We start from the raw sequence: 24,073 nt of genomic DNA, 5'->3' as shown, positions 1-24,073 counted from the left end.
AGAAATTGAAAGTCTCTTTCCAATATTTGCAATATTTTGATTGTTAACATGCAATATATGAATGCATGTCTGGATGATGTGTAATGGGGCAATACCACACCTTAATGTATTCACTGTAAAAGAAAAAGTATGTATCATCTTACTATAAAATAAAGTGGAGAAAACACAAATAAGACTTTTTTCCACAAAGGTTTAATCGGCTATTTCCTGATATTCTTCAATGCGTTCTGATATTGACTGGTAATTGTGTTTGATACTTTCTTAGACTATTTCTGCCTCTGGCTGATGTGTATTTTCTTTCCAAACTCCACCAGAGCCTATGATTACACAACATCCTATCTGTGGAAAGCGGCAATGCAGGGATAGGGAAGAAAACTATAGGCATCCAAAGGAGCCCGGCTAGCTCAGTCAGTAGAGCATGAGACTCTTAATCTCAGGGTCATGGGTTCGAGCCCCACGTTGGGCGAAAACAACTAAAATTGTAGTGCTTTTTGACGAAAAAAACACATCCTATCTGTGGAAAACGGCAGTGCAGGGATAGGGAAGAAAACTATAGGCATCCAAAGGAGCCCGGCTAGCTCAGTCGGTAGAGCATGAGACTCTAAATCTCAGGGTTGTGGGTTCAAGCCCCACCTTGGGCGAAAACAACTAAAATTGTAGTGCTTTTTGACCAAAAAAATACATCCTATCTGTGGAAAGCGGCAGTGCAGGGATAGGGAAGAAAACGTTGGGCGAAAACAACTAACATTTTAGTGCTTTTTGACCAAAAAAATAGAAATTGAAAGTCTCTTTACAATATTTGCAATATTTTGATTGTTAACATGCAATATATGAATGCATGTCTGGATGATGTGTAATGGGGCAATACCACACCTTAATGTATTCACTGTAAAAGAAAAAGTATGTATCATCTTACTATAAAATAAAGTGGAGAAAACACAAATAAGACTTTTTTCCACACAGGTTTAATCGGCTATTTCCTGATATTCTTCAATGCGTTCTGATATTGACTGGTAATTGTGTTTGATACTTTCTTAGACTATTTCTGCCTCTGGCTGATGTGTATTTTCTTTCCAAACTCCACCAGAGCCTATGATTACACAGCATCCTATCTGTGGAAAACGGCAGTGCAGGGATAGGGAAGAAAACTATAGGCATCCAAAGGAGCCCGGCTAGCTCAGTCGGTAGAGCATGAGACTCTTAATCTCAGGGTCGTGGGTTCGAGCCCCACGTTGGGCGAAAACAACTAAAATTGTAGTGCTTTTTGACAAAAAAATACATCCTATCTGTGGAAAACGGCAGTGCAGGGATAGGGAAGAAAACTATAGGCATCCAAAGGAGCCCGGCTAGCTCAGTCGGTAGAGCATGAGACTCTTAATCTCAGGGTCGTGGGTTCGAGCCCCACGTTGGGCGAAAACAACTAAAATTGTAGTGCTTTTTGACCAAAAAAATACATCCTATCTGTGGAAAGCGGCAGTGCAGGGATAGGGAAGAAAACGTTGGGCGAAAACAACTAAAATTTTAGTGCTTTTTGACCAAAAAAATAGAAATTGAAAGTCTCTTTACAATATTTGCAATATTTTGATTGTTAACATGCGATATATGAATGCATGTCTGGATGATGTGTAATGGGGCAATACCATACCTTAATGTATTCACTGTAAAAGAAAAAGTATGTATCATCTTACTATAAAATAAAGTGGAGAAAACACAAATAAGACTTTTTTCCACACAGGTTTAATCGGCTATTTCCTGATATTCTTCAATGCGTTCTGATATTGACTGGTAATTGTGTTTGATACTTTCTTAGACTATTTCTGCCTCTGGCTGATGTGTATTTTCTTTCCAAACTCCACCAGAGCCTATGATTACACAGCATCCTATCTGTGGAAAACGGCAGTGCAGGGATAGGGAAGAAAACTATAGGCATCCAAAGGAGCCCGGCTAGCTCAGTCGGTAGAGCATGAGACTCTTAATCTCAGGGTCGTGGGTTGGGCGAAAACAACTAAAATTGTAGTGCTTTTTGACCAAAAAAATAGAAATTGAAAGTCTCTTTACAATATTTGCAATATTTTCATTGTTAACATGCAATATATGAATGCATGTCTGGATGATGTGTAATGGGCCAATACCATACCTTAATGTATTCATTGTAAAATAAAAAGTATGTATCATCTTATTATAAAATAAATTGGAGAAAACACAAATAAGACTTTTTTTCACACAGGTTCAGTCAGCTATTTCCTGATATTCTTCAAAGCGTTCTGATATTGACTGGTAATTGTGTTTGATACTTTCTTAGACTATTTCTGCCTCTGGCTGATGTGTATTTTCTTTCCAAACTCCACCAGAGCCTATGATTACACAGCATCCTATCTGTGGAAAGCGGCAATGCAGGGATAGGGAAGAAAACTATAGGCATCCAAAGGAGCCCGGCTAGCTCAGTCGGTAGAGCATGAGACTCTTAATCTCAGGGTCGTGGGTTCGAGCCCCACGTTGGGCGAAAACAACTAAAATTGTAGTGCTTTTTGACCAAAAAAATACATCCTATCTGTGGAAAACGGCAGTGCAGGGATAGGGAAGAAAACTATAAGCATCCAAAGGAGCCCGGCTAGCTCAGTCGGTAGAGCATGAGACTCTTAATCTCAGGGTCGTGGGTTGGAGCCCCACGTTGGGCGAAAACAACTAAAATTGTACTGCTGTTTGACCAAAAAAATAGAAATTGAAAGTCTCTTTGCAATATTTTCATTGTTAACATGCAATATATGAATGCATGTCTGGATGATGTGTAATGGGGCAATACCATACCTTAATGTATTCACTGTAAAAGAAAAAGTATGTATCATCTTATTATAAAATAAAGTGGAGAAAACACAAATAAGACTTTTTTTCACACAGGTTCAGTCAGCTATTTCCTGATATTCTTCAAAGCGTTCTGATATTGACTGGTAATTGTGTTTGATACTTTCTTAGACTATTTCTGCCTCTGGCTGATGTGTATTTTCTTTCCAAACTCCACCAGAGCCTATGATTACACAGCATCCTATCTGTGGAAAACGGCAGTGCAGGGATAGGGAAGAAAACAATAGGCATCCAAAGGAGCCCAGCTAGCTCAGTCGGTAGAGCATGAGACTCTTAATCTCAGGGTTGTGGGTTCGAGCCCCACCTTGGGGGAAAACAACTAAAATTGTAGTGCTTTTTGACCAAAAAAATACATCCTATCTGTGGAAAGCGGCAGTGCAGGGATAGGGAAGAAAACTATAGGCATCCAAAGGAGCCCGGCTAGCTCAGTCGGTAGAGCATGAGACTCTTAATCTCAGGGTCGTGGGTTCGAGCCCCACGTTGGGCGAAAACAACTAAAATTGTAGTGCTTTTTGACCAAAAAAATACATCCTATCTGTGGAAAGTGGCAGTGCAGGGATAGGGAAGAAAACGTTGGGCGAAAACAACTAAAATTTTAGTGCTTTTTGACCAAAAAAATACATCCTATCTGTGGAAAACGGCAGTGCAGGGATAGGGAAGAAAACTATAGGCATCCAAAGGAGCCCGGCTAGCTCAGTCGGTAGAGCATGAGACTCTTAATCTCAGGGTCGTGGGTTCGAGCCCCACGTTGGGTGAAAACAACGAAAATTTTAGTGCTTTTTGACCAAAAAAATAGAAATTGAAAGTCTCTTTACAATATTTGCAATATTTTCATTGTTAACATGCAATATATGAATGCATGTCTGGATGATGTGTAATGGGGCAATACCACACCTTAATGTATTCACTGTAAAAGAAAAAGTATGTATCATCTTACTATAAAATAAAGTGGAGAAAACACAAATAAGACTTTTTTCCACAAAGGTTTAATCGGCTATTTCCTGATATTCTTCAATGCGTTCTGATATTGACTGGTAATTGTGTTTGATACTTTCTTAGACTATTTCTGCCTCTGGCTGATGTGTATTTTCTTTCCAAACTCCACCAGAGCCTATGATTACACAGCATACTATCTGTGGAAAACGGCAGTGCAGGGATAGGGAAGAAAACTATAGGCATCCAAAGGAGCCCGGCTAGCTCAGTCGGTAGAGCATGAGACTCTTAATCTCAGGGTCGTGGGTTGGGCGAAAACAACTAAAATTGTAGCGCTTTTTGACCAAAAAAATAGAAATTGAAAGTCTCTTTACAATATTTGCAATATTTTCATTGTTAACATGCAATATATGAATGCATGTCTGGATGATGTGTAATGGGGCAATACCATACCTTAATGTATTCATTGTAAAATAAAAAGTATGTATCATCTTATTATAAAATAAAGTGGAGAAAACACAAATAAGACTTTTTTTCACACAGGTTCAGTCAGCTATTTCCTGATATTCTTCAAAGCGTTCTGATATTGACTGGTAATTGTGTTTGATACTTTCTTAGACTATTTCTGCCTCTGGCTGATGTGTATTTTCTTTCCAAACTCCACCAGAGCCTATGATTACACAGCATCCTATCTGTGGAAAGCGGCAATGCAGGGATAGGGAAGAAAACTATAGGCATCCAAAGGAGCCCGGCTAGCTCAGTCGGTAGAGCATGAGACTCTTAATCTCAGGGTCGTGGGTTCGAGCCCCACGTTGGGCGAAAACAACTAAGATTGTACTGCTTTTTGACCAAAAAAATAGAAATTGAAAGTCTCTTTACAATATTTGCAATATTTTCATTGTTAACATGCAATATATGAATGCATGTCTGGATGATGTGTAATGGGGCAATACCATACCTTAATGTATTCACTGTAAAAGAAAAAGTATGTATCATCTTATTATAAAATAAAGTGGAGAAAACACAAATAAGACTTTTTTTCACACAGGTTCATTCTTCAAAGCGTTCTGATATTGACTGGTAATTGTGTTTGATACTTTCTTAGACTATTTCTGCCTCTGGCTGATGTGTATTTTCTTTCCAAACTCCACCAGAGCCTATGATTACACAGCATCCTATCTGTGGAAAACGGCAGTGCAGGGATAGGGAAGAAAACTATAGGCATCCAAAGGAGCCCGACTAGCTCAGTCGGTAGAGCATGAGACTCTTAATCTCAGGGTCGTGGGTTCGAGCCCCACGTTGGGTGAAAACAACTAAAATTGTAGTGCTTTTTGACCAAAAAAATACATCCTATCTGTGGAAAACGGCAGTGCAGGGATAGGGAAGAAAACTATAGGCATCCAAAGGAGCCCGGCTAGCTCAGTCGGTAAAGCATGAGACTCTTAATCTCAGGGTCGTGGGTTCGAGCCCCACCTTGGGCGAAAACAACTAAAATTGAAGTGCTTTTTGACCAAAAAAATACATCCTATCTGTGGAAAACGGCAGTGCAGGGATATGGAAGAAAACTATAGGCATTAAAAGGATCCCGGCTAGCTCAGTCGGTAGAGCATGAGACTCTTAATCTCAGGGTCGTGGGTTCGAGCCGCACTTTGGGCGAAAACAACTAAAATTGTAGTGCTTTTTGACCAAAAAAATACATTCTATCTGTGGAAAGCGGCAGTGCAGGGATAGGGAAGAAAACGTTGGGCGAAAACAACTAAAATTTTAGTGCTTTTTGACCAAAAAAATAGAAATTGAAAGTCTCTTTACAATATTTGCAATATTTTGATTGTTAACATGCAATATATGAATGCATGTCTGGATGATGTGTAATGGGGCATTACCACACCTTCATGTATTCACTGTAAAAGAAAAAGTATGTATCATCTTACTATAAAATAAAGTGGAGAAAACACAAATAAGATTTTTTTCCACACAGGTTTAATCGGCTATTTCCTGATATTCTTCAATGCGTTCTGATATTGACTGGTAATTGTGTTTGATACTTTCTTAGACTATTTCTGCCTCTGGCTGATGTGTATTTTCTTTCCAAACTCCACCAGAGCCTATGATTACACAGCATCCTATCTGTGGAAAACGGCAGTGCAGGGATAGGGAAGAAAACTATAGGTATCCAAAGGAGCCCGGCTAGCTCAGTCGGTAGAGCATGAGACTCTTAATCTCAGGGTTGTGGGTGCGAGCCCGACGTTGGGCGAAAACAACTAAAATTGTAGTGCTTTTTGACCAAAAAAATACATCCTATCTGTGGAAAACGGCAGTGCAGGGATAGGGAAGAAAACTATAGGCATCCAAAGGAGCCCGGCTAGCTCAGTGGGTAGAGCATGAGACTCTTAATCTCAGGGTCGTGGGTTTGAGCCCCACGTTGGGCGAAAACAACTAAAATTTTGGTGCTTTTTGACCAAAAAAATAGAAATTGAAAGTCTCTTTACAATATTTGCAATATTTTCATTGTTAACATGCAATATATGAATGCATGTCTGGATGATGTGTAATGGGGCAATACCACACCCTAATGTATTCACTGTAAAAGAAAAAGTATGTATCATCTTACTATAAAATAAAGTGGAGAAAACACAAATAAGACTTTTTTCCACACATGTTTAATCGGCTATTTCCTGATATTCTTCAATGCGTTCTGATATTGACTGGTAATTGTGTTTGATACTTTCTTAGACTATTTCTGCCTCTGGATGATGTGTATTTTCTTTCCAAACTCCACCAGAGCCTATGATTACACAGCATCCTATCTGTGGAAAGCGGCAGTGCAGGGATAGGGAAGAAAACTATAAGCAGCCAAAGGAGCCCGGCTAGCTCAGTCTGTAGAGCATGAGACGCTTAATCTCAGCGTCGTGGGTTCGAGCCCCACGTTGGGCGAAAACAACTAAAATTGTAGTGCTTTTTGACCAAAAAAATAGAAATTGAAAGTCTCTTTGCAATATTTTCATTGTTAACATGCAATATATGAATGCATGTCTGGATGATGTGTAATGGGGCAATACCATACCTTAATGTATTCACTGTAAAAGAAAAAGTATGCATCATCTTACTATAAAATAAAGTGGAGAAAACACAAATAAGACTTTTTTCCACACAGGTTTAATCGGCTATTTCCTGATATTCTTCAATGCGTTCTGATATTGACTGGTAATTGTGTTTGATACTTTCTTAGACTATTTCTGCCTCTGGCTGATGTGTATTTTCTTTCCAAACTCCACCAGAGCCTATGATTACACAGCATCCTATCTGTGGAAAACGGCAGTGCAGGGATAGGGAAGAAAACTATAGATATTCAAAGGAGCCCGGCTAGCTCAGTCGGTAGAGCATGAGACTCTTAATCTCATGGTTGTGGGTTCGAGCCTGACGTTGGGCGAAAACAACTAAAATTGTAGTGCTTTTTGACCAAAAAAATACATCCTATCTGTGGAAAACGGCAGTGCAGGGATAGGGAAGAAAACTATAGCCATCCAAAGGAGCCCGGCTAGCTCAGTCGGTAGAGCATGAGACTCTTAATCTCAGGGTCGTGGGTTTGAGCCCCACGTTGGGCGAAAACAACTAAAATTTTAGTGCTTTTTGACCAAAAAAATAGAAATTGAAAGTCTCTTTACAATATTTGCAATATTTTCATTGTTAACATGCAATATATGAATGCATGTCTGGATGATGTGTAATGGGGCAATACCACACCCTAATGTATTCACTGTAAAAGAAAAAGTATGTATCATCTTACTATAAAATAAAGTGGAGAAAACACAAATAAGACTTTTTTCCACACATGTTTAATTGGCTATTTCCTGATATTCTTCAATGCGTTCTGATATTGACTGGTAATTGTGTTTGATACTTTCTTAGACTATTTCTGCCTCTGGCTGATGTGTATTTTCTTTCCAAACTCCACCAGAGCCTATGATTACACAGCATCCTATCTGTGGAAAACGGCAGTGCAGGGATAGGGAAGAAAACTATAGGCATCCAAAGGAGCCCGGCTAGCTCAGTCGGTAGAGCATGAGACTCTTAATCTCAGGGTCGTGGGTTCGAGCCCCACGTTGGGCGAAAACAACTAAAATTGTAGTGCTTTTTGACCAAAAAAATACATCCTATCTGTGGAAAACGGCAGTGCAGGGATAGGGAAGAAAATTATAGGCATCCAATGGAGCCCGGCTAGCTCAGTCGGTAGAGCATGAGACTCTTAATCTCAGGGTTGTGGGTTCGAGCCGCACGTTGGGCGAAAACAACTAAAATTGTAGTGCTTTTTGACCAAAAAAATACATCCTATCTGTGGCAAGCAGCAGTGCAGGGATAGGGAAGAAAACGTTGGGCGAAAACAACTAAAATTTTAGTGCTTTTTGACCAAAAAAATAGAAATTGAAAGTCTCTTTACAATATTTGCAATATTTTGATTGTTAACATGCAATATATGAATGCATGTCTGGATGATGTGTAATGGGGCAATACCACACCTTAATGTATTCACTGTAAAAGAAAAAGTATGTATCATCTTACTATAAAATAAAGTGGAGAAAACACAAATAAGACTTTTTTCCACACAGGTTTAATCGGCTATTTCCTGATATTCTTCAATGCGTTCTGATATTGACTGGTAATTGTGTTTGATACTTTCTTAGACTATTTCTGCCTAGGGCTGATGTGTATTTTCTTTCCAAACTCCACCAGAGCCTATGATTACACAGCATCCTATCTGTGGAAAACGGCAGTGCAGGGATAGGGAAGAAAACTATAGTCATCCAAAGGAGCCCGGCTAGCTCAGTCGGTAGAGCATGAGAATCTTAATCTCAGGGTCGTGGGTTCGAGCCCCACGTTGGGCGAAAACAACTAAAATTGTAGTGCTTTTTGACCAAAAAAATACATCCTATCTGTGGAAAGCGGCAGTGCAGGGATAGGGAAGAAAGCTATAGACATCCAAAGGAGCCCGGCTAGCTCAGTCGGTAGAGCATGAGACTCTTAATCTCAGGGTCGTGGGTTCGAGCCCCACGTTGGGCGAAAACAACTAAAATTGTAGTGCTTTTTGACCAAAAAAATACATCCTATCTGTGGAAAGCGGCAGTGCAGGGATAGGGAAGAAAACGTTGGGCGAAAACAACTAAAATTTTAGTGCTTTTTGACCAAAAAAATAGAAATTGAAAGTCTCTTTACAATATTTGCAATATTTTCATTGTTAACATGCAATATATGAATGCATGTCTGGATGATGTGTAATGGGGCAATACCACACCTTAATGTATTCACTGTAAAAGAAAAAGTATGTATCATCTTACTATAAAATAAAGTGGAGAAAACACAAATAAGACTTTTTTCCACACAGGTTTAATCGGCTATTTCCTGATATTCTTCAATGCGTTCTGATATTGACTGGTAATTGTGTTTGATACTTTCTTAGACTATTTCTGCCTCTGGCTGATGTGTATTTTCTTTCCAAACTCCACCAGAGCCTATGATTACACAGCATCCTATCTGTGGAAAACGGCAGTGCAGGGATAGGGAAGGAAACTATAGGCATCCAAAGGAGCCCGGCTAGCTCAGTCGGTAGAGCATGAGACTCTTAATCTCAGGGTCGTGGGTTCGAGCCCCACGTTGGGCGAAAACAACTAAAATTGTAGTGCTTTTTGACCAAAAAAATACATCCTATCTGTGGAAAACGGCAGTGCAGGGATAGGGAAGAAAACTATAGGCATCCAAAGGAGCCTGGCTAGCTCAGTCGGTAGAGCATGAGACTCTTAATCTCAGGGTCGTGGGTTCAAGCCCCACGTTGGGCGAAAACAACTAAAATTGTAGTGCTTTTTGACCAAAAAAATACATCCTATCTGTGGAAAGCGGCAGTGCAGGGATAGGGAAGAAAACGTTGGGCGAAAACAACTAAAATTTTAGTGCTTTTTGACCAAAAAAATAGAAATTGAAAGTCTCTTTACAATATTTGCAATATTTTCATTGTTAACATGCAATATATGAATGCATGTCTGGATGATGTGTAATGGGGCAATACCACACCTTAATGTATTCACTGTAAAAGAAAAAGTATGTATCATCTTACTATAAAATAAAGTGGAGAAAACACAAATAAGACTTTTTTCCACACAGGTTTAATCGGCTATTTCCTGATATTCTTCAATGCGTTCTGATATTGACTGGTAATTGTGTTTGATACTTTCTTAGACTATTTCTGCCTCTGGCTGATGTGTATTTTCTTTCCAAACTCCACCAGAGCCTATGAATACACAGCATCCTATCTGTGGAAAGCGGCAGTGCAGGGATAGGGAAGAAAACTATAGGCATCCAAAGGAGCCCGGCTAGCTCAGTCGGTCGAGCATGAGACTCTTAATCTCAGGGTAGTGGGTTCGAGCCCCACGTTGGGCGAAAACAACTAAAATTGTAGTGCTTTTTGACCAAAAAAATAGAAATTGAAAGTCTCTTTGCAATATTTTCATTGTTAAAATGCAATATATGAATGCATGTCTGGATGATGTGTAATGGGGCAATACCATACCTTAATGTATTCACTGTAAAAGAAAAAGTATGCATCATCTTACTATAAAATAAAGTGGAGAAAACACAAATAAGACTTTTTTCCACACAGGTTTAATCGGCTATTTCCTGATATTCTTCAATGCGTTCTGATATTGACTGGTAATTGTGTTTGATACTTTCTTAGACTATTTCTGCCTCTGGCTGATGTGTATTTTCTTTCCAAACTCCACCAGAGCCTATGATTACACAGCATCCTATCTGTGGAAAGCGGCAGTGCAGGGATAGGGAAGAAAACTATAGGCATCCAAAGGAGCCCGGCTAGCTCAGTCGGTAGAGCATGAGACTCTTAATCTCAGGGTCGTGGGTTCGAGCCCCACGTTGGGCGAAAACAACTAAAATTGTAGTGCTTTTTGACCAAAAAAATAGAAATTGAAAGTCTCTTTGCAATATTTTCATTGTTAACATGCAATATATGAATGCATGTCTGGATGATGTGTAATGGGGCAATACCATACCTTAATGTATTCACTGTAAAAGAAAAAGTATGCATCATCTTACTATAAAATAAAGTGGAGAAAACACAAATAAGACTTTTTTCCACACAGGTTTAATCGGCTATTTCCTGATATTCTTCAATGCGTTCTGATATTGACTGGTAATTGTGTTTGATACTTTCTTAGACTATTTCTGCCTCTGGCTGATGTGTATTTTCTTTCCAAACTCCACCAGAGACTATGATTACACAGCATCCTATCTGTGGAAAACGGCAGTGCAGGGATAGGGAAGAAAACTATAGGCATCCAAAGGAGCCCAGCTAGCTCAGTCGGTAGAGCATGAGACTCTTAATCTCAGGGTCGTGGGTTCGAGCCCCACGTTGGGCGAAAACAACTAAAATTGTAGTGCTTTTTGACCAAAAATATACATCCTATCTGTGGAAAACGGCAGTGCAGGGATAGGGAAGAAAACTATAGGCATCCAAAGGAGCCCGGCTAGCTCAGTCGGTAGAGCATGAGACTCTTAATCTCAGGGTCGTGGGTTCGAGCCCCACGTTGGGCGAAAAGAACTAAAATTGTAGTGCTTTTTGACCAAAAAAATACATCCTATCTGTGGAAAGCGGCAGTGCAGGGATAGGGAAGAAAACGTTGGGCGAAAACAACTAAAATTTTAGTGCTTTTTGACCAAAAAAATAGAAATTGAAAGTCTCTTTACAATATTTGCAATATTTTCATTGTTAACATGCAATATATGAATGCATGTCTGGATGATGTGTAATGGGGCAATACCACACCTTAATGTATTCACTGTAAAAGAAAAAGTATGTATCATCTTACTATAAAATAAAGTGGAGAAAACACAAATAAGACTTTTTTCCACACAGGTTTAATCGGCTATTTCCTGATATTCTTCAATGCGTTCTGATATTGACTGGTAATTGTGTTTGATACTTTCTTAGACTATTTCTGCCTCTGGCTGATGTGTATTTTCTTTCCAAACTCCACCAGAGCCTATGATTACACAGCATCCTATCTGTGGAAAGCGACAGTGCAGGGATAGGGAAGAAAACTATAGGCATCCAAAGGAGCCCGGCTAGCTCAGTCGGTCGAGCATGAGACTCTTAATGTCAGGGTCGTGGGTTCGAGCCCCACGTTGGGCGAAAACAACTAAAATTGTAGTGCTTTTTGACCAAAAAAATAGAAATTGAAAGTCTCTTTGCAATATTTTCATTGTTAACATGCAATATATGAATGCATGTCTGGATGATGTGTATTGGGGCAATACCATACCTTAATGTATTCACTGTAAAAGAAAAAGTATGCATCATCTTACTATAAAATAAAGTGGAGAAAACACAAATAAGACTTTTTTCCACACAGGTTTAATCGGCTATTCCCTGATATTCTTCAATGCGTTCTGATATTGACTGGTAATTGTGTTTGATACTTTCTTAGACTATTTCTGCCTCTGGCTGATGTGTATTTTCTTTCCAAACTCCACCAGAGCCTATGATTACACAGCATCCTATCTGTGGAAAGCGGCAGTGCAGGGATAGGGAAGAAAACTATAGGCATCCAAAGGAGCCCGGCTAGCTCAGTCGGTAGAGCATGAGACTCTTAATCTCAGGGTCGTGGGTTCGAGCCCCACGTTGGGCGAAAACAACTAAATTTGTAGTTCTTTTTGACCAAAAAAATAGAAATTGAAAGTCTCTTTGCAATATTTTCATTGTTAACATGCAATATATGAATGCATGTCTGGATGATGTGTAATGGGGCAATACCATACCTTAATGTATTCACTGTAAAAGAAAAAGTATGCATCATCTTACTATAAAATAAAGTGGAGAAAACACAAATAAGACTTTTTTCCACACAGGTTTAATCGGCTATTTCCTGATATTCTTCAATGCGTTCTGATATTGACTGGTAATTGTGTTTGATACTTTCTTAGACTATTTCTGCCTCTGGCTGATGTGTATTTTCTTTCCAAACTCCACCAGAGCCTATGATTACACAGCATCCTATCTGTGGAAAACGGCAGTGCAGGGATAGGGAAGAAAACTAGAGGCATCCAAAGGAGCCCGGCTAGCTCAGTCGGTAGAGCATGAGACTCTTAATCTCAGGGTCGTGGGTTCGAGCCCCACGTTGGGCGAAAACAACTAAAATTGTAGTGCTTTTTGACCAAAAATATACATCCTATCTGTGGAAAACGGCAGTGCAGGGATAGGGAAGAAAACTATAGGCATCCAAAGGAGCCCGGCTAGCTCAGTCGGTAGAGCATGAGACTCTTAATCTCAGGGTCGTGGGTTCGAGCCCCACGTTGGGCGAAAAGAACTAAAATTGTAGTGCTTTTTGACCAAAAAAATACATCCTATCTGTGGAAAGCGGCAGTGCAGGGATAGGGAAGAAAACGTTGGGCGAAAACAACTAAAATTTTAGTGCTTTTTGACCAAAAAAATAGAAATTGAAAGTCTCTTTACAATATTTGCAATATTTTCATTGTTAACATGCAATATATGAATGCATGTCTGGATGATGTGTAATGGGGCAATACCACACCTTAATGTATTCACTGTAAAAGAAAAAGTATGTATCATCTTACTATAAAATAAAGTGGAGAAAACACAAATAAGACTTTTTTCCACACAGGTTTAATCGGCTATTTCCTGATATTCTTCAATGCGTTCTGATATTGACTGGTAATTGTGTTTGATACTTTCTTAGACTATTTCTGCCTCTGGCTGATGTGTATTTTCTTTCCAAACTCCACCAGAGACTATGATTACACAGCATCCTATCTGTGGAAAGCGACAGTGCAGGGATAGGGAAGAAAACTATAGGCATCCAAAGGAGCCCGGCTAGCTCAGTCGGTCGAGCATGAGACTCTTAATCTCAGGGTCGTGGGTTCGAGCCCCACGTTGGGCGAAAACAACTAAAATTGTAGTGCTTTTTGACCAAAAAAATAGAAATTGAAAGTCTCTTTGCAATATTTTCATTGTTAACATGCAATATATGAATGCATGTCTGGATGATGTGTAATGGGGCAATACCATACCTTAATGTATTCACTGTAAAAGAAAAAGTATGCATCATCTTACTATAAAATAAAGTGGAGAAAACACAAATAAGACTTTTTTCCACACAGGTTTAATCGGCTATTTCCTGATATTCTTCAATGCGTTCTGATATTGACTGGTAATTGTGTTTGATACTTTCTTAGACTATTTCTGCCTCTGGCTGATGTGTATTTTCTTTCCAAACTCCACCAGAGCCTATGATTACACAGCATCCTATCTGTGGAAAGCGGCAGTGCAGGGATAGGGAAGAAAACTATAGGCATCCAAAGGAGCCCGGCTAGCTCAGTCGGTAGAGCATGAGACTCTTAATCTCAGGGTCGTGGGTTCGAGCCCCACGTTGGGCGAAAACAACTAAAATTGTAGTGCTTTTTGACCAAAAAAATAGAAATTGAAAGTCTCTTTGCAATATTTTCATTGTTAACATGCAATATATGAATGCATGTCTGGATGATGTGTAATGGGGCAATACCATACCTTAATGTATTCACTGTAAAAGAAAAAGTATGCATCATCTTACTATAAAATAAAGTGGAGAAAACACAAATAAGACTTTTTTCCACACAGGTTTAATCGGCTATTTCCTGATATTCTTCAATGCGTTCTGATATTGACTGGTAATTGTGTTTGATACTTTCTTAGACTATTTCTGCCTCTGGCTGATGTGTGTTTTCTTTCCAAACTCCACCAGAGCCTATGATTACACAGCATCCTATCTGTGAAAAACGGCAGTGCAGGGATAGGGAAGAAAACTATAGGTATCCAAAGGAGCCCGGCTAGCTCAGTCGGTAGAGCATGAGACTCTTAATCTCAGGGTTGTGGGTTCGAGCCCCACGTTGGGTGAAAACAACTAAAATTGTAGTGCTTTTTGACCAAAAAAATACATCCTATCTGTGGAAAACGGCAGTGCAGGGATAGGGAAGAAAACTATAGGCATCCAAAGGAGCCCGGCTAGCTCAGTCGGTAGAGCATGAGACTCTTAATCTCAGGGTAGTGGGTTTGAGCCCCACGTTGGGCGAAAACAACTAAAATTTTAGTGCTTTTTGACCAAAAAAATAGAAATTGAAAGTCTCTTTACAATATTTGCAATATTTTCATTGTTAACAAGCAATATATGAATGCATGTCTGGATGATGTGTAATGGGGCAATACCACACCTTAATGTATTCACTGTAAAAGAAAAAGTATGTATCATCTTACTATAAAATAAAGTGGAGAAAACACAAATAAGACTTTTTTCCACACATGTTTAATCGGCTATTTCCTGATATTCTTCAATGCGTTCTGATATTGACTGGTAATTGTGTTTGATACTTTCTTAGACTATTTCTGCCTCTGGCTGAAGTGTATTTTCTTTCCAAACTCCACCAGAGCCTATGATTACACAGCATCCTATCTGTGGAAAGCGGCAGTGCAGGGATAGGGAAGAAAACTATAGGCATCCAAAGGAGCCCGGCTAGCTCAGTCGGTAGAGCATGAGACTCTTAATCTCAGGGTCGTGGGTTCGAGCCCCACGTTGGGCGAAAACAACTAAAATTGTAGTGCTTTTTGACCAAAAAAATACATCCTATCTGTGGAAAACGGCAGGGATAGGGAAGAAAACTATAGGCATCCAAAGGAGCCCGGCTAGCTCAGTCGGTAGAGCATGAGACTCTTAATCTCAGGGTCGTGGGTTCGAGCCCCACGTTGGGCGAAAACAACTAAAATTGTAGTGCTTTTTGACCAAAAAAATACATCCTATCTGTGGAAAACGGCAGTGCAGGGATAGGGAAGAAAACTATAGGCATCCAAAAGAGCCCAGCTAGCTCAGTCGGTAGAGCATGAGACTCTTAATCTCAGGGTCATGGGTTCGAGCCCCACTTTGGGCAAAAACAACTAAAATTGTAGTGCTTTTTGACCAAAAAAATACATCCTATCTGTGGAAAACGGCAGTGCAGGGATAGGGAAGAAAACTATGGGCAGCCAAATGAGCCCGGCTTGCTCAGTCAGTAGCGCATGAGACTCTTAATCTCAGGGTCGTGGGTTCGAGCCCCACGTTGGGTGAAAACAACTAAAATTTTAGTGCTTTTTGACCAAAAAATAGAAATTGAAAGTCTCTTTACAAAATTTGCAATATTTTGATTGTTAACATGCAATATATGAATGCATGTCTGGATGATGTGTAATGGGGCAATACCACACCTTAATGTATTCACTGTAAAAGAAAAAGTATGTATCATCTTACTATAAAATAAAGTGGAGAAAACACAAATAAGACTTTTTTCCACACAGGTTTAATCGGCTATTTCCTGATATTCTTCAATGCGTTCTGATATTGACTGGTAATTGTGTTTGATACTTTCTTAGACTATTTCTGCCTCTGGCTGATGTGTATTTTCTTTCCAAACTCCACCAGAGCCTATGATTACACAGCATCCTATCTGTGGAAAACGGCAGTGCAGGGATAGGGAAGAAAACTATAGGCATCCAAAGGAGCCCGGCTAGCTCAGTCGGTAGAGCATGAGACTCTTAATCTCAGAGTCGTGGGTTCAAGCCCCACGTTGGGTGAAAACAACTAAAATTGTAGTGCTTTTTGACCAAAAAAATACATCCTATCTGTGGAAAACGGCAGTGCAGGGATAGGGAAGAAAAGTATAGGCATCCAATGGAGCCCGACTAGCTCAGTCGGTAGAGCATGAGACTCTTAATCTCAGGGTCGTGGGTTCGAGCCGCACGTTGGGCGAAAACAACTAAAATTGTAGTGCTTTTTTGACCAAAAAAATACATCCTATCTGTGGAAAGCGGCAGTGCAGGGATAGGGAAGAAAACGTTGGGCGAAAACAACTAAAATTTGAGTGCTTTTTGACCAAAAAAATAGAAATTGAAAGTCTCTTTACAATATTTGCAATATTTTGATTGTTAACATGCAATATATGAATGCATGTCTGGATGATGTGTAATGGGGCAATACCACACCTTAATGTATTCACTGTAAAAGAAAAAGTATGTATCATCTTACTATAAAATAAAGTGGAGAAAACACAAATAAGACTTTTTTCCACACAGGTTTAATCGGCTATTTCCTGATATTCTTCAATGCGTTCTGATATTGACTGGTAATTGTGTTTGATACTTTCTTAGACTATTTCTGCCTCTGGCTGATGTGTATTTTCTTTCCAAACTCCACCAGAGCCTATGATTACACAGCATCCTATCTGTGGAAAACGGCAGTGCAGGGATAGGGAAGAAAACTATAGGCATCCAAAGGAGACCGGCTAGCTCAGTCGGTAGAGCATGAGACTCTTAATCTCAGGGTCGTGGGTTCGAGCCCCACGTTGGGCGAAAACAACTAAAATTTTAGTGCTTTTTGACCAAAAAAATAGAAATTGAAAGTCTCTTTGCAATATTTTCATTGTTAACATGCAATATATGAATGCATGTCTGGATGATGTGTAATGGGGCAATACCACACCTTAATGTATTCACTGTAAAAGAAAAAGTATGCATCATCTTACTATAAAATAAAGTGGAGAAAACACAAATAAGACTTTTTTCCACACAGGTTTAATCGGCTATTTCCTGATATTCTTCAATGCGTTCTGATATTGACTGGTAATTGTGTTTGATACTTTCTTAGACTATTTCTGCCTCTGGCTGATGTGTATTTTCTTTCCAAACTCCACCAGAGCCTATGATTACACAGCATCCTATCTGTGGAAAGCGGCAGTGCAGGGATAGGGAAGAAAACTATAGGCATCCAAAGGAGCCCGGCTAGCTCAGTCGGTAGAGCATGAGACTCTTAATCTCAGGGTCGTGGGTTCGAGCCCCACGTTGGGCGAAAACAACTAAAATTTTAGTGCTTTTTGACCAAAAAAATAGAAATTGAAAGTCTCTTTACAATATTTGCAATATTTTGATTATTAACATGCAATATATGAATGTATGTCTGGATGATGTGTAATGGGGCAATACCACACCTTAATGTATTCACTGTAAAAGAAAAAGTATGTATCATCTTACTATAAAATAAAGTGGAGAAAACACAAATAAGACTTTTTTCCACACAGGTTTAATTGGCTATTTCCTGATATTCTTCAATGCGTTCTGATATTGACTGGTAATTGTGTTTGATACTTTCTTAGACTATTTCTGCCTCTGGCTGATGTGTATTTTCTTTCCAAACTCCACCACAGCCTATGATTACACAGCATCCTATCTGTGGAAAACGGCAGTGCAGGGATAGGGAAGAAAACTATAGGCATGCAATGGAGCCCGGCTAGCTCAGTCGGTAGAGCATGAGACTCTTAATCTCAGGGTCGTGGGTTCAAGCCGCACGTTGGGCGAAAACAACTAAAATTGTAGTGCTTTTTGACCAAAAAAATACATGCTATCTGTGGAAAGCGGCAGTGCAGGGATAGGGAAGAAAACGTTGGGCGAAAACAACTAAAATTTTAGTGCTTTTTGACCAAAAAAATAGAAATTGAAAGTCTCTTTACAATATTTGCAATATTTTGATTGTTAACATGCAATATATGAATGCATGTATGGATGATGTGTAATGGGGCAATACCACACCTTAATGTATTCACTGTAAAAGAAAAAGTATGTATCATCTTACTATAAAATAAAGTGGAGAAAACACAAATAAGACTTTTTTCCACACATGTTTAATCGGCTATTTCCTGATATTCTTCAATGCGTTCTAATATTGACTGGTAATTGTGTTTGATACTTTCTTAGACTATTTCTGCCTCTGGCTGATGTGTATTTTCTTTCCAAACTCCACCAGAGCCTATGATTACACAGCATCCTATCTGTGGAAAACGGCAGTGCAGGGATAGGGAAGAAAACTATAGGCATCCAAAGGAGCCCGGCTAGCTCAGTCGGTAGAGCATGAGACTCTTAATCTCAGGGTCATGGGTTCGAGCCCCATGTTGGGCGAAAACAATTAAAATTGTAGTGCTTTTTGACCAAAAAAATACATCCTATCTGTGGAAAACGGCAGTGCAGGGATAGGGAAGAAAACTATGGGCATCCAAAGGAGCCCGGCTTGCTCAGTCGGTAGCGCATGAGACTCTTAATCTCAGGGTCGTGGGTTCGAGCCCCACGTTTGGCGAAAACAACTAAAATTTTAGTGCTTTTTGACCAAAAAAATAGAAATTGAAAGTCTCTTTACAATATTTGCAATATTTTGATTGTTAACATGCAATATATGAATGCATGTCTGGATGATGTGTAATGGGGCAATACCACACCTTAATGTATTCACTGTAAAAGAAAAAGTATGTATCATCTTACTATAAAATAAAGTGGAGAAAACACAAATAAGACTTTTTTCCACACAGGTTTAATCGGCTATTTCCTGATATTCTTCAATGCGTTCTGATATTGACTGGTTATTGTGTTTGATACTTTCTTAGACTATTTCTGCCTCTGGCTGATGTGTATTTTCTTTCCAAACTCCACCAGAGCCTATGATTACACAGCATCCTATCTGTGGAAAACGGCAGTGCAGGGATAGGGAAGAAAACTATAGGCATCCAAAGGAGCCCGGCTAGCTCAGTCGGTAGAGCATGAGACTCTTAATCTCAGGGTCGTGGGTTCGAGCCCCACGTTGGGCGAAAACAACTAACATTGTAGTGCTTTTTGACCAAAAAAATACATCCTATCTGTGGAAAACGGCAGTGCAGGGATAGGGAAGAAAACTATAGGCATTCAATGGAGCCCGGCTAGCTCAGTGGGTAGAGCATGAGACTCTTAATCTCAGGGTCGTGGGTTCGAGCCGCACGTTGGGCGAAAACAACTAAAATTGTAGTGCTTTTTGACCAAAAAAATACATCCTATCTGTGGAAAGCGGCAGTGCAGGGATAGGGAAGAAAACGTTGGGCGAAAACAACTAAAATTTTAGTGCTTTTTGACCAAAAAAATAGAAATTGAAAGTCTCTTTACAATATTTGCAATATTTTGATTGTTAACATGCAATATATGAATGCATGTCTGGATGATGTGTAATGGGGCAATACCACACCTTAATGTATTCACTGTAAAAGAAAAAGTATGTATCATCTTACTATAAAATAAAGTGGAGAAAACACAAATAAGACTTTTTTCCACACAGGTTTAATCGGCTATTTCCTGATATTCTTCAATGCGTTCTGATATTGACTGGTAATTGTGTTTGATACTTTCTTAGACTATTTCTGCCTCTGGCTGATGTGTATTTTCTTTCCAAACTCCACCAGAGCCTATGATTACACAGCATCCTATCTGTGGAAAGCGGCAGTGCAGGGATAGGGAAGAAAACTATAGGCATCCAAAGGAGCCCGGCTAGCTCAGTCGGTAGAGCATGAGACTCTTAATCTCAGGGTCGTGGGTTCGAGCCCCACGTTGGGCGAAAACAACTAAAATTTTAGTGCTTTTTGACCAAAAAAATAGAAATTGAAAGTCTCTTTACAATATTTGCAATATTTTGATTATTAACATGCAATATATGAATGTATGTCTGGATGATGTGTAATGGGGCAATACCACACCTTAATGTATTCACTGTAAAAGAAAAAGTATGTATCATCTTACTATAAAATAAAGTGGAGAAAACACAAATAAGACTTTTTTCCACACAGGTTTAATTGGCTATTTCCTGATATTCTTCAATGCGTTCTGATATTGACTGGTAATTGTGTTTGATACTTTCTTAGACTATTTCTGCCTCTGGCTGATGTGTATTTTCTTTCCAAACTCCACCACAGCCTATGATTACACAGCATCCTATCTGTGGAAAACGGCAGTGCAGGGATAGGGAAGAAAACTATAGGCATGCAATGGAGCCCGGCTAGCTCAGTCGGTAGAGCATGAGACTCTTAATCTCAGGGTCGTGGGTTCAAGCCGCACGTTGGGCGAAAACAACTAAAATTGTAGTGCTTTTTGACCAAAAAAATACATCCTATCTGTGGAAAGCGGCAGTGCAGGGATAGGGAAGAAAACGTTGGGCGAAAACAACTAAAATTTTAGTGCTTTTTGACCAAAAAAATAGAAATTGAAAGTCTCTTTACAATATTTGCAATATTTTGATTGTTAACATGCAATATATGAATGCATGTATGGATGATGTGTAATGGGGCAATACCACACCTTAATGTATTCACTGTAAAAGAAAAAGTATGTATCATCTTACTATAAAATAAAGTGGAGAAAACACAAATAAGACTTTTTTCCACACATGTTTAATCGGCTATTTCCTGATATTCTTCAATGCGTTCTAATATTGACTGGTAATTGTGTTTGATACTTTCTTAGACTATTTCTGCCTCTGGCTGATGTGTATTTTCTTTCCAAACTCCACCAGAGCCTATGATTACACAGCATCCTATCTGTGGAAAACGGCAGTGCAGGGATAGGGAAGAAAACTATAGGCATCCAAAGGAGCCCGGCTAGCTCAGTCGGTAGAGCATGAGACTCTTAATCTCAGGGTCATGGGTTCGAGCCCCATGTTGGGCGAAAACAATTAAAATTTTAGTGCTTTTTGACCAAAAAAATACATCCTATCTGTGGAAAACGGCAGTGCAGGGATAGGGAAGAAAACTATGGGCATCCAAAGGAGCCCGGCTTGCTCAGTCGGTAGCGCATGAGACTCTTAATCTCAGGGTCGTGGGTTCGAGCCCCACGTTTGGCGAAAACAACTAAAATTTTAGTGCTTTTTGACCAAAACAATAGAAATTGAAAGTCTCTTTACAATATTTGCAATATTTTGATTGTTAACATGCAATATATAAATGCATGTCTGGATGATGTGTAATGGGGCAATACCACACCTTAATGTATTCACTGTAAAAGAAAAAGTATGTATCATCTTACTATAAAATAAAGTGGAGAAAACACAAATAAGACTTTTTTCCACACAGGTTTAATCGGCTATTTCCTGATATTCTTCAATGCGTTCTGATATTGACTGGTTATTGTGTTTGATACTTTCTTAGACTATTTCTGCCTCTGGCTGATGTGTATTTTCTTTCCAAACTCCACCAGAGCCTATGATTACACAGCATCCTATCTGTGGAAAACGGCAGTGCAGGGATAGGGAAGAAAACTATAGGCATCCAAAGGAGCCCGGCTAGCTCAGTCGGTAGAGCATGAGACTCTTAATCTCAGGGTCGTGGGTTCGAGCCCCACGTTGGGCGAAAACAACTAACATTGTAGTGCTTTTTGACCAAAAAAATACATCCTATCTGTGGAAAACGGCAGTGCAGGGATAGGGAAGAAAACTATAGGCATCCAATGGAGCCCGGCTAGCTCAGTCGGTAGAGCATGAGACTCTTAATCTCAGGGTCGTGGGTTCGAGCCGCACGTTGGGCGAAAACAACTAAAATTGTAGTGCTTTTTGACCAAAAAAATACATCCTATCTGTGGAAAGCGGCAGTGCAGGGATAGGGAAGAAAACGTTGGGCGAAAACAACTAAAATTTTAGTGCTTTTTGACCAAAAAAATAGAAATTGAAAGTCTCTTTACAATATTTGCAATATTTTGATTGTTAACATGCAATATATGAATGCATGTCTGGATGATGTGTAATGGGGCAATACCACACCTTAATGTATTCACTGTAAAAGAAAAAGTATGTATCATCTTACTATAAAATAAAGTGGAGAAAACACAAATAAGACTTTTTTCCACACAGGTTTAATCGGCTATTTCCTGATATTCTTCAATGCGTTCTGATATTGACTGGTAATTGTGTTTGATACTTTCTTAGACTATTTCTGCCTCTGGCTGATGTGTATTTTCTTTCCAAACTCCACCAGAGCCTACGATTACACAGCATCCTATCTGTGGAAAACGGCAGTGCAGGGATAGGGAAGAAAACTATAGGTATCCAAAGGAGCCCGGTTAGCTCAGTCGGTAGAGCATGAGACTCTTAATCTCAGGGTCGTGGGTTCGAGCCCCACGTTGGGCGAAAACAACTAAAATTTTAGTGCTTTTTGACCAAAAAAATAGAAATTGAAATTCTCTTTACAATATTTGCAATATTTTGATTATTAACATGCAATATATGAATGTATGTCTGGATGATGTGTAATGGGGCAATACCACACCTTAATGTATTCACTGTAAAAGAAAAAGTATGTATCATCTTACTATAAAATAAAGTGGAGAAAACACAAATAAGACTTTTTTCCACACAGGTTTAATTGGCTATTTCCTGATATTCTTCAATGCGTTCTGATATTGACTGGTAATTGTGTTTGATACTTTCTTAGACTATTTCTGCCTCTGGCTGATGTGTATTTTCTTTCCAAACTCCACCACAGCCTATGATTACACAGCATCCTATCTGTGGAAAACGGCAGTGCAGGGATAGGGAAGAAAACTATAGGCATGCAATGGAGCCCGGCTAGCTCAGTCGGTAGAGCATGAGACTCTTAATCTCAGGGTCGTGGGTTCAAGCCGCACGTTGGGCGAAAACAACTAAAATTGTAGTGCTTTTTGACCAAAAAAATACATCCTATCTGTGGAAAGCGGCAGTGCAGGGATAGGGAAGAAAACGTTGGGCGAAAACAACTAAAATTTTAGTGCTTTTTGACCAAAAAAATAGAAATTGAAAGTCTCTTTACAATATTTGCAATATTTTGATTGTTAACATGCAATATATGAATGCATGTATGGATGATGTGTAATGGGGCAATACCACACCTTAATGTATTCACTGTAAAAGAAAAAGTATGTATCATCTTACTATAAAATAAAGTGGAGAAAACACAAATAAGACTTTTTTCCACACATGTTTAATCGGCTATTTCCTGATATTCTTCAATGCGTTCTAATATTGACTGGTAATTGTGTTTGATACTTTCTTAGACTATTTCTGCCTCTGGCTGATGTGTATTTTCTTTCCAAACTCCACCAGAGCCTATGATTACACAGCATCCTATCTGTGGAAAACGGCAGTGCAGGGATAGGGAAGAAAACTATAGGCATCCAAAGGAGCCCGGCTAGCTCAGTCGGTAGAGCATGAGACTCTTAATCTCAGGGTCATGGGTTCGAGCCCCATGTTGGGCGAAAACAATTAAAATTGTAGTGCTTTTTGACCAAAAAAATACATCCTATCTGTGGAAAACGGCAGTGCAGGGATAGGGAAGAAAACTATGGGCATCCAAAGGAGCCCGGCTTGCTCAGTCGGTAGCGCATGAGACTCTT

The 24,073-nt window shown here is 39.4% G+C and overlaps 21 non-coding genes across 21 annotated transcripts; all 21 read left to right on the top strand.

Moving 5' to 3' along the window:
* The first annotated feature begins 1,166 nt into the window (after positions 1-1,166).
* TRNAK-CUU (transfer RNA lysine (anticodon CUU)) lies at positions 1,167-1,239 on the top strand. The gene has a single exon. It is a non-coding gene; the product is annotated as a tRNA-Lys (tRNA).
* A 101-nt stretch (positions 1,240-1,340) lies between these two features.
* On the top strand, positions 1,341-1,413 carry TRNAK-CUU (transfer RNA lysine (anticodon CUU)). The gene has a single exon. It is a non-coding gene; the product is annotated as a tRNA-Lys (tRNA).
* Positions 1,414-2,430: 1,017 nt separating this feature from the next.
* On the top strand, positions 2,431-2,503 carry TRNAK-CUU (transfer RNA lysine (anticodon CUU)). The gene has a single exon. It is a non-coding gene; the product is annotated as a tRNA-Lys (tRNA).
* Positions 2,504-3,276: 773 nt separating this feature from the next.
* Positions 3,277-3,349, top strand: TRNAK-CUU (transfer RNA lysine (anticodon CUU)). The gene has a single exon. It is a non-coding gene; the product is annotated as a tRNA-Lys (tRNA).
* A 1,192-nt stretch (positions 3,350-4,541) lies between these two features.
* Positions 4,542-4,614, top strand: TRNAK-CUU (transfer RNA lysine (anticodon CUU)). The gene has a single exon. It is a non-coding gene; the product is annotated as a tRNA-Lys (tRNA).
* A 3,218-nt stretch (positions 4,615-7,832) lies between these two features.
* Positions 7,833-7,905, top strand: TRNAK-CUU (transfer RNA lysine (anticodon CUU)). The gene has a single exon. It is a non-coding gene; the product is annotated as a tRNA-Lys (tRNA).
* An 875-nt stretch (positions 7,906-8,780) lies between these two features.
* Positions 8,781-8,853, top strand: TRNAK-CUU (transfer RNA lysine (anticodon CUU)). Its single transcript has one exon. It is a non-coding gene; the product is annotated as a tRNA-Lys (tRNA).
* A 525-nt stretch (positions 8,854-9,378) lies between these two features.
* Positions 9,379-9,451, top strand: TRNAK-CUU (transfer RNA lysine (anticodon CUU)). The gene has a single exon. It is a non-coding gene; the product is annotated as a tRNA-Lys (tRNA).
* A 1,196-nt stretch (positions 9,452-10,647) lies between these two features.
* TRNAK-CUU (transfer RNA lysine (anticodon CUU)) lies at positions 10,648-10,720 on the top strand. Its single transcript has one exon. It is a non-coding gene; the product is annotated as a tRNA-Lys (tRNA).
* Positions 10,721-11,143: 423 nt separating this feature from the next.
* TRNAK-CUU (transfer RNA lysine (anticodon CUU)) lies at positions 11,144-11,216 on the top strand. Its single transcript has one exon. It is a non-coding gene; the product is annotated as a tRNA-Lys (tRNA).
* Positions 11,217-11,318: 102 nt separating this feature from the next.
* On the top strand, positions 11,319-11,391 carry TRNAK-CUU (transfer RNA lysine (anticodon CUU)). The gene has a single exon. It is a non-coding gene; the product is annotated as a tRNA-Lys (tRNA).
* A 1,021-nt stretch (positions 11,392-12,412) lies between these two features.
* On the top strand, positions 12,413-12,485 carry TRNAK-CUU (transfer RNA lysine (anticodon CUU)). The gene has a single exon. It is a non-coding gene; the product is annotated as a tRNA-Lys (tRNA).
* A 423-nt stretch (positions 12,486-12,908) lies between these two features.
* On the top strand, positions 12,909-12,981 carry TRNAK-CUU (transfer RNA lysine (anticodon CUU)). The gene has a single exon. It is a non-coding gene; the product is annotated as a tRNA-Lys (tRNA).
* A 102-nt stretch (positions 12,982-13,083) lies between these two features.
* TRNAK-CUU (transfer RNA lysine (anticodon CUU)) lies at positions 13,084-13,156 on the top strand. The gene has a single exon. It is a non-coding gene; the product is annotated as a tRNA-Lys (tRNA).
* Positions 13,157-14,177: 1,021 nt separating this feature from the next.
* TRNAK-CUU (transfer RNA lysine (anticodon CUU)) lies at positions 14,178-14,250 on the top strand. Its single transcript has one exon. It is a non-coding gene; the product is annotated as a tRNA-Lys (tRNA).
* A 1,103-nt stretch (positions 14,251-15,353) lies between these two features.
* TRNAK-CUU (transfer RNA lysine (anticodon CUU)) lies at positions 15,354-15,426 on the top strand. The gene has a single exon. It is a non-coding gene; the product is annotated as a tRNA-Lys (tRNA).
* Positions 15,427-15,523: 97 nt separating this feature from the next.
* On the top strand, positions 15,524-15,596 carry TRNAK-CUU (transfer RNA lysine (anticodon CUU)). Its single transcript has one exon. It is a non-coding gene; the product is annotated as a tRNA-Lys (tRNA).
* A 2,051-nt stretch (positions 15,597-17,647) lies between these two features.
* On the top strand, positions 17,648-17,720 carry TRNAK-CUU (transfer RNA lysine (anticodon CUU)). Its single transcript has one exon. It is a non-coding gene; the product is annotated as a tRNA-Lys (tRNA).
* A 1,710-nt stretch (positions 17,721-19,430) lies between these two features.
* TRNAK-CUU (transfer RNA lysine (anticodon CUU)) lies at positions 19,431-19,503 on the top strand. The gene has a single exon. It is a non-coding gene; the product is annotated as a tRNA-Lys (tRNA).
* Positions 19,504-20,203: 700 nt separating this feature from the next.
* TRNAK-CUU (transfer RNA lysine (anticodon CUU)) lies at positions 20,204-20,276 on the top strand. Its single transcript has one exon. It is a non-coding gene; the product is annotated as a tRNA-Lys (tRNA).
* Positions 20,277-21,986: 1,710 nt separating this feature from the next.
* On the top strand, positions 21,987-22,059 carry TRNAK-CUU (transfer RNA lysine (anticodon CUU)). The gene has a single exon. It is a non-coding gene; the product is annotated as a tRNA-Lys (tRNA).
* Positions 22,060-24,073: the final 2,014 nt, after the last annotated feature.

Source organism: Ambystoma mexicanum, chromosome 4q, assembly GCF_040938575.1.
Source record: "Ambystoma mexicanum isolate Mex_15411 chromosome 4q, UKY_AmexF1_1, whole genome shotgun sequence".
Classification (NCBI taxonomy): Eukaryota; Metazoa; Chordata; class Amphibia; order Caudata; family Ambystomatidae; genus Ambystoma; species Ambystoma mexicanum.
This window is presented reverse-complemented; position numbering and strand designations above follow the sequence as displayed.